This window comes from Helianthus annuus, chromosome 17 (assembly GCF_002127325.2).
Source record: "Helianthus annuus cultivar XRQ/B chromosome 17, HanXRQr2.0-SUNRISE, whole genome shotgun sequence".
Lineage (NCBI taxonomy): Eukaryota > Viridiplantae > Streptophyta > Magnoliopsida > Asterales > Asteraceae > Helianthus > Helianthus annuus.
In genome coordinates this window covers 80,018,349-80,026,244 of record NC_035449.2, presented here as the reverse complement: position 1 = coordinate 80,026,244, position 7,896 = coordinate 80,018,349, and the positions used below count along the sequence as shown (strand labels likewise).

Below are 7,896 nucleotides of genomic sequence, written 5' to 3'. Positions count from 1 at the left end.
GTAGAAAAGTGTGAACTCACCTCGGTTTGCTCGGTTAGATTCTCAAATATAGCTAACAGTCAAGGTCGGTCAATCACGTCCTAATATGATTACCAGTTAGTCATTTAGTGCTTTCTGACTGCAGTCCATGGAATAATTCATTAAAAATTCATCGTAAGTCCAATTGGCGAAATTCCAGTGGGTGAACTACATCGACATCATTGTCCATCTACAGTATAAATTTCATGACCTAATTCTACACAGATTTCAAGTTATGATGTAAAACATAATGCATATTTTCTGCAGTAAAAACGCAGCTCGAGATGCTGTCCAAAAACAGGTCTTTAAAAATAGTAAACAAAGTCCAAAAATTATGATTCCAGTGCCATTAGAACCATATTTCGTAATAGCCTGTTATAGACTCCAGAAAATCAATTTTTCGTTAAATATTGACCTGTTTACAGCCAACTGAAGTTGGCTGTAAAAGCTTGGACATAAGTTGTTTTTCAGCTTTTAGCTTTCTAACTCGTGTTCGATTGATTCTGTTAACATGTTTAGTGATCACAACAAAATCAAACATCAATATTAACAAGAAAATCATCAGGTAATCAACAAGAATCAAAACAACTTCATTTCATCATGTTTTCATCTTATTTCATCATCATGTTACTTTATATTCAAGACTTTGTTTATGATCCTTTAGTGTTCATGGATTCTCATCATCAAATAACTATTAACCACTCTAATAACATGAAAAATGAATGGATCTAAGTTCTTACCACTAGTTCAAGACTAGGGAAGTTCAAGTGTAGAAAAGTGATGGTTAATAGCAAATGGAGAAGGTCCTTCCACTTCCGAGAACACTAAGCTTCCTTGTGTGAACTCTAACACCCTTGGAAGTATGTAGATTGTATGGAAATGAAGTGAGGGTGGTGGTATGGTGATGGTGGTTCTCAGCCGAGCAAGAGGGAGAGAAGAGGTAGTGCTTGAAGTGTGTTGTATGTTGGAGATAATGAATGGATAGAAGTCTTGTGGATTTATAAATAGACCACCAACATTCCAATAACCATTGTGTCTTATGTTGCATTAGTACCAAACACAATCAAATAAATAATTCAAGAAAATCAAAGGGTGTCCTTCTTATCTCCTAACCGATTTGGGGGGGGGGGAGGGGTTTGGTTTGGTTGAGTTCCAACTAGATGGTTAGTGAATTAGTTAGGTTTTAAGTGTCTAGTTAGTGCCACAAGTGTGTTATATAATATATTGTTTGTTAGGGTGTTCGGGGACCCTAACTAGCTCAGAAAATAAGAACAATCTGTTCGGGTAAAGTCCGGTTGTTCGGTTCGGTGTTGTTCCGTTAAAGTGCTTAATTAATCCGTAAAGTGTCCTATATATATATATATATATATATATATATATATATATATATATATATATATATATATATATATATATATATATATATATATATATATATATATATATTCGTAACACTTTTAATTCTCAACACTTAGGAAAGCACACAGGACTATTTAGTAACTTTTCTGCACACTACTAGTATGTTAATAAGCACATGCAAGTATAACACATAAATCAGAAAGCAGTTAAATGTTTCAGCACAGTCATCAAGCACTTTAATTATCATTAATACATTGTTCGGATACATGGAATTATGAGGGTTGTCACACCGTGCCCAGTGGACATGGGGGCGTGGTCAGATGTTTGCAGAAAATGACAAAGCTATAGAAGCTTTTATTCCCAGAATGGGGGCGTGCCCAGCTCAACACGGGTCGTGGTCAATGCTAAGATTCGCAGAATCTTGCAAATCTTGATAGTACAGATACGCTTCTGCACACGGGGTCGTGCCCAGCGAACACGGGGGCGTGTGGAGCCTAATACAGACAATTGCAATTAATGAAGAAAGAGAAAGAGGATGGCCACGGGGCCGTGTCCGGGCTTCTGTGCAGGCTATGAATAAGGGTGCTAGGTTTACTTCAAAGACATCCCTTGGCAAACCACCTTTCTCCCACTTCACCAATGCTACAACACCCACATCCACCACCATCATCCATCATCCACCTTATAGTGTGTGTAGTAGTCTCGGGATCCAAGATTGATAGTAAGAGTTCTTGTCAATCAAAGGCCATGTTTGGCTAAGTCTCTTACATCACTTGGTGAAGACAAGCATTTAATGTAATACTTTTGATTTTTAATCTTTTCGCACTTTTTATTTGGTTTTCTATTAATGACTTTAATAACTAGTTTCTTATGTTGAAGGTGAAACTTCCTTATGTTGGCATTATTTTACTGTCTATATAAAATAAAAGATTTTCACCATTCATATCTCTACGGTCTATATAGAGATATGTTGGCTACCTGGTCAGGGGTTAAGGGAATGGTTTGATAAGGTTCTTGCCTTGTTCAGTGTATAGATCCTGCAAGGACCTGGGTCAAGCTTACTAGGACCTCCTTCAATACCCACTGGTATTGGATGGCAGTGTCACACCCCGACCGCGTAAAACAACAAACCGCGACGGAATCGTCGGGGAGTGTCGTAACAGAATCAATATTTCACAGCACATGGAAATTGAAATTTTGTTTTATTAAAATAAAAAGGTTACAATGTCTTAAAAACAAAGAAACATGACATAATTAACTAGTCTTGCATCTTTTATTGTCACTAAGGCCCAAGTCCGCCTAAGTGTATCTTGATTAATCCTATGCATCAGCTCCTGAAAACACATGTGAAAATAGGTACGTCAGCATAAAAACGCCTGTGAGATACATAGGTTTTATTAATGCAAGATTCATGACTTGTAAGTTAAAAGAATGTTTAACAAAAAGTAGTCATGAACTTATAAAAATGTTTTCTTTTATAAATCATACGAAAATCGATAAGAAATCAGATGATATAAAAGAATAATGCATAGTTAAGTAAATAACTAAGTAAAAGTGAGTTTGTATAAAATATGTTGTTTATAAAACAATGTTTATGTGAAAATATGTTATCTGTGTAAAATGTAATATGTCTAAATTGGAATGGTTTAAATAATGCTACGATATGTAATATCATAAAAGCACTTATATATAGGAAGTACCAGCGGCATATCCACCATGCTTTTATCATATTACACACGCTTCGTTATTTAAATCACTTAAACAAACCACCAAAATGTATTGTTTAAGCCAATGTAAAAATGTTCATGTATAATCCAATGTTATGTATGGCAAAGTGAATAAAAATATCTACTCTAACCATATGTAAAATGTACAAAACAATGTATTTGAATAAATCAAAGTTTAAATTAAAAGTTATGTTTTGTAAAATAAATGCATGCTTTACTAATACAAACACTTATGTGGAAATGTTAAACGTCTACATTCAAGCCTTGCGACTGTTGCGACAAACCCTTAAATAAATTAAAGGTTTATCTAAATTCTGTATATCGAATTCGGTCATTCCTTCCACCCAAACAAACCTAGGATTTCAGGAACAGGAGTTGTCAATTCCTATGGTACCACTACCTACTAACGAACGGCATGATCGGTGTTAATGAATGTATTTATGACCCGTTAAACAAACCAAATGTCATACCAAATGTAAGCATCTTACATGAAAATTATGTACTAAATATGCCAAATGAACATACAAAGTAAAAATGTTAATAAAACATACATAGCAAAAACATGGAAGAAATCATGTACTATATGTGTACTAATGAACATAGCAAGTATATGATATAAAAGCATGAAAAGCACGAAAGTAACAAGTAGGCACATGTGTATCACCCCAAAATATTTGAAAACAGTAAAGAGGGGTCTATGTACTCACTTAAGGATGCTTAGAAGTCTTGAATAACAACCAAGCAAAGCTAGAGGGATCACGGAATCAAACGGCACCTAATATAGGTAACTATGTTAATAAACCGGACCTAAATCGTAAGATCGGATAGAATGAGGTTTCGTAAACCAAATGAGTATAGGAACTCATGTAATATGGTTCAACAAAGCCTAAATTCTAAATTGAAACCTATCCTAAGTGCTTACGACCCATTACGACTCGTTTAGGTAGCTTACGCTACTTTAACGCGTCTTTCGCGTAAAACGCGTTCGGACCACCTAACTAGTCCTATGACAAGTATTATATGCCTTAACATGTCTAATAATGTTACCTAATCAGTTTAGATGTAAAAATTTAGGTTACATATGCTTAAAAAGAATTTATGCGTAAAAAGGGCATTTTGGTCATTTTCTTAAGGCATATAAATTACCTATCATACAACTAACTAAACGAAGTGACCATAAGGTATAACCTCGGAAGGTTATTCCCTATACAACTATGGTCACAAAATATGTTTGGTCGGATCCTAATGATCGACCAAACGGGTCGGGTTCGAAAGTCTAAGCGGTTGTTTAGACCACTTATCTTACGACCCCATATAAGCACTAAACTAAAAGTGACGAGTTAAACATGTTAAAACATGTTTAACTAAGTTAGAAAACAAGTTTGATATCAAAACAAAGGGTTTTGATACCCAAGAATAGTTTGGTTGCAAAATACACATGAATACGCATTTTGACCGAAACTAAGACTCGTCACTATACCTAATCAACGTGGTAATCAGTAGGTATAGTCACAAGGGACTATGACCATCGTGATTACGCTCATGTTGCGAAGTTCAAACGAACTTCGTGTTGACCATTGACCGGTCAAAGCAGAAAGTCAAACACTGTTTGAATTTTACGCTTAAAAACGCATAAAAGCATGAAAGAAACTTACAAAAGGTCCAAGCAATGGAGATTTGATTCAAGTTGCACAGGTATGGAGTGTGGAAACCCCAACATAGAGTAGAAATGAATCAACAAGGTGGGTATTTATAGGAATTCAAGAGCCGTTAGGATCGTTTCTCGAACTACGAGCTTCAATCTCAACCATCCAAGTGTTACCCACTAAAATACAATACTATGGGTGCCCAAAACCAGCTCCATGTATGAAGAAACCATGTACAATAACCCAGAAACCAGTTGCTGATTGCAAAACTGAGTTTTACAGGTCTGGGGTCTCTCGCGCCCCGCGTAGGCTGAGACCTACTCTTACGCTCCCCGCCTGAGACATCTTTGGCAGAATGTCAGTTTAGGTCCCTGAATGTCCAAAACTTGCTTTTCGATGAATTTTCGACATATTTAAGCCCTGTTAACCTCATTTCAAGGCTCTATAATGAAGTTAAAGCATAGGGAACATGAAATATTCTTGAAAATATCTCGGATGTCGGTTCTTTTGGTCGTACGGTTGCGTTGTTCGGTTAATTACGACGAAACACGAACGGACGCGAAAAACGATCCAAATTACGCGACGAATGGAATTTTATCATGCAAATCACTAAAATAAAATATTTTAATGATTACATAAATTTTTGGATATCCGGATATATTCAAAACATGAGATATGCGCGAAAATGCAAACTTATGCTCTTTTTGACGCTTTTAGTCCCTGTTGATCAAATAAGTTTATTTTTGCGCACCAAACACCTCTAAGCCTATTTCTAAGCTATGTAAAGGATATTTATGGCATGTTTAACTTATGATCAAGTTCTGGAATGTTCGTTATGATACGAATCAGCAGACTTTTGTAGTTTGACGCAAATAGTCCCTGCGATCGACTAAACTTGATTTCAACACACCAAACCCTCCAAAACTTATTTATAATTTATGTAAAGGTTATTTAAGGTATGTTAAGCCCATGTCACTGTTCCGGAGTGCTTGTTGCGTTAAACTGATTATGTTTATGCATCAGTTAGCGTATAAATTTCTAGAAAGCGATTTAGAGCTTGAAATCGAACAAGAATTGATATGTGCAAATGATACACATATTTATACAAATCCCAAGTATGAAACACAATATTTCATTGATTTGCTATCTGTTTGATGGTCGTAGAGACACAGATGTCACAAGCGGGGGTGCGAATGGCTTGATCCCCTCATTTGTAAACTACTATTAATACATTAACCCGGCTACTTGGGATTGTATCCCTGCTGACTCAAACCACTTAGCTGAGGGTAACGACGCCTTCAAAAGAGGGGCCTACCACATTACGCATTAATAACTTAATTAATTATCTTTCAATATTCTGACCCTTTAGGATTGTATCCTTGCTGACTCAAACCATTGGGTTGAGGGTAACGTCACCTTCAAAAGAGGGGCCTACTACTATAACTAAGATAATGATCTCTTAAAAAGTGCAAAAGTGTGGAAATCATCAAAGGTTACATTAAAGGCGAATCGGATCCAAGTGATTCATCTTGTCTATCTGTTTTTCTTTTATTTTTATTTTTATTTTTTTAGCATTTTTTAGTTTTTATTTTCATGTTTAAAACCTTTTCTAAAACTTTTGTTTTGATTAGACGTTGAGGATAAACCGGTACTAAAAGTTCTTGTGTCTTTCGACGACCTCGGTATCTTACCAACGTTATACTACGCTCACGATGGGTGTACTTGCCCATGTGTGTGTTTAGTGTTTGTAGAATATCGTGTTTTATAAATTTAAAACTTGACTAACGTGTTATAAGGGGTTTAAAATATCAATAAAAATATATTACACCCAACACACCAAGTTTTTGGCACCGTTGTCGGGGACACAAGGATTTTAAGAAAGTTAGGAATCAACGGCCTTATCGTTTTTCTTAGTTTTCTGTTTTTTAGGATTTTTCTAAATTTTTTAGCTTCTGCAGACTGCAGCATGGGGCCGTGCCTGGTCGGACACAGGCCGTGCCCAGCATCCTTACTGGCAGTTTTTATTTTCCGAGTTATAGAGAAGTGAGCACCGAGCCGTGTTGCACTCTTCAATAACAGGGATCCGGAAAACAATCACTGTAACCACGACCACGGTGCCGTGGTGAGACTTCTGACCAGCAATCTTTGTGTTTTTATCACAGGATTTGGAACCCAGGCGCCACACCTGAACTTCCTACGCAGTGCATGAGCTCCAGTTCCAATAAAGACATAATAGAACCTCTAGACGAACCCGGACACTTTCTAAGAAAAAGACTTAAAGCTAAAATCCAAGAGAAAGTTTCGGGGGGCCCACTCCTAATGGCGGATCAACGTACCCTAATGGATTACCTACGGCCCACGGTAGGTAATCTCGGCGCCGCTATCAATGCACCGAATGTCGATGCCAACAACTTCGAAATTCGGCCGCATTTGATTCAAATGCTCCAAAACTCCGCAACTTTCCATGGGCTTGCGGACAAAGATCCCCACTTACATATTACCAACTACTTGCAAATATGTGATACTTTTCGAATCAATAGGGCATCAAACGACACCATCCGCCTCTGAATGTTCCCGTTTTCATTAAAAGACCGAGCTAAGGCTTGGCTTAACACCCTCCCAAGTGGTTCGGTAAACACTTGGGATGAACTAGCCCAAAAATTTTTATATAAGTATTTCCCTCCTTCTAAAACGACTAAATTAATGACTGAAATTAATACATACTCACAAGAGGATGGGGAATCCTTATATGAAACTTGGGAAAGGTTCAAGGAGCTAGTAAGAAAATGCCCTCATCATGGTCTTGCGGTATGGCAACAAGTATCCACTTTCTACAATGGGTTGTTGCCACACACAAGACAAACACTCGACTCTAGCTCCGGGGGACTTCTAGGTAATCGTCGCCCAAATGAAATTTATAATCAAATTGAGGAAATTGCGCAAAACAATTTTCAGTGGCACACTCCCCGAGGCACAAAATCTATTGCCCCAGGCGCCCATAAGGTAGACGAAAGCACTTCTTTACAAGCCCAAATCGAGGCCCTCTCTTCGAAAATCAAAAAGTCAGAAATCACAAAAACGGCCTCGGTTATGGCTTGTGAAGGGTGTGGTGGGCCATATGAAAATTGGAGTTGTATGAAAGAAAT

The 7,896-nt window shown here is 37.2% G+C and overlaps 1 non-coding gene across 1 annotated transcript; it reads right to left on the bottom strand.

Moving 5' to 3' along the window:
- Positions 1–7,447: 7,447 nt before the first annotated feature.
- On the bottom strand, positions 7,448–7,554 carry LOC118489635. The gene has a single exon (XR_004887653.1). It is a non-coding gene; the product is annotated as a small nucleolar RNA R71 (small nucleolar RNA).
- Positions 7,555–7,896: the final 342 nt, after the last annotated feature.